Source organism: Penaeus monodon, chromosome 29 (genome assembly GCF_015228065.2).
Source record: "Penaeus monodon isolate SGIC_2016 chromosome 29, NSTDA_Pmon_1, whole genome shotgun sequence".
Taxonomy (NCBI): Eukaryota; Metazoa; Arthropoda; class Malacostraca; order Decapoda; family Penaeidae; genus Penaeus; species Penaeus monodon.
The window spans coordinates 28,291,325-28,292,503 of NC_051414.1; the positions used below are offsets into that span (position 1 = coordinate 28,291,325).

Below are 1,179 nucleotides of genomic sequence, written 5' to 3' on the forward strand. Positions count from 1 at the left end.
TTTTGGACTTCGCTGATCTCTTTACTACATGTACCACTTACCTTACTGATTCAACATCACTCCATCTAAACACATTCATGCTAGGATGATGTTCTATCATGTTATGGTAGACCAACCTTCACACCAGGATGATGTCTTCATGTCATGTGCAATCAAGCCTGCTCTAAAATGTGCACACTACACTGCATTCATGAGGAGAAACAGCCCCTCAAAAGTAGACTTAACCCTTTTTTTTATACACAATACCAAAAAAATTATTTATGCTGCTGGGTGATAAGTTTCCCATGCTTCTAATTTTTGCCATTCAGCTGAACATATCCTGACATGTTCAGTTTAGCACTGACAGTTGATATCGTGATTGGGGGGGGGGGCATCTGATTGATCTTAATGTGATCTGACTTTATTACCAAAGTGTTGTGCTGTGGTGCCTTTTTGTAACTACATCATCCCAGTGATGAGACCTTGATCAACTACAACAGGAAGCAAACCCATTAACTTCTCTCCAAGACTTCTAGAACACACTTTTTTTAAATCAGTTTAATTATAGGGTGTGAAATGTGAGAAGAATTAGCTTTAAGGGCTATTTTGAAGAAGGTTTGGCTCGAACTCAATGTCAGTTTCCAGCAGCAATCCTAATTTTTTTTCTCTTATTCTCAAAAAAGACGCATGTGCCATCAGCACCCTGGAGCAGGCCAACAAGCCGTCACCACTCTGCTAATCAGAGGTCTGACTGGTTTCTTAGTTTACAATACATTACCAGGGTAGTCGAGAAGCACTGCCTTGCCTTAATATATGTAGTGGAAGTCTCCTGGCCTTCATACATTCATGTCATTACCTTTTAATTTCTAAAGATAATCTTACAGTGAATAAAATTAAAATAAGCAGTTTACAAAATTTGGTTGTGTCAGATTTATAGGACTATGTGGTGTCTCAGTGCAATATAAATCCTAAACTGAAAAATAAGTGCAATTTGCAGTTATAAATCAAATATTGTGTTTACATCCAAGTATCTCAGCCTTTGAAACTGATTCTCAGATAAAATCATATAATTTGAAGTTCACCAACAAGCACAGACATCACAACCAACTCGTAAAAACAAATCATTTTACTTACACCACAGGAAATAAAAAGGCAAACCAACCAACATTAAGCTATAAATCTGGGCTTCCATCTGAGATC

The 1,179-nt window shown here is 37.4% G+C and overlaps 1 protein-coding gene across 1 annotated transcript in view; it reads right to left on the reverse strand.

The window, feature by feature from the left end:
- LOC119592101 (transmembrane protein 18-like) overlaps positions 1 to 1,179 on the reverse strand; it is a gene marked incomplete in the record, with an annotated part of 7,323 nt that overhangs the window by 5,853 nt on the left and 291 nt on the right.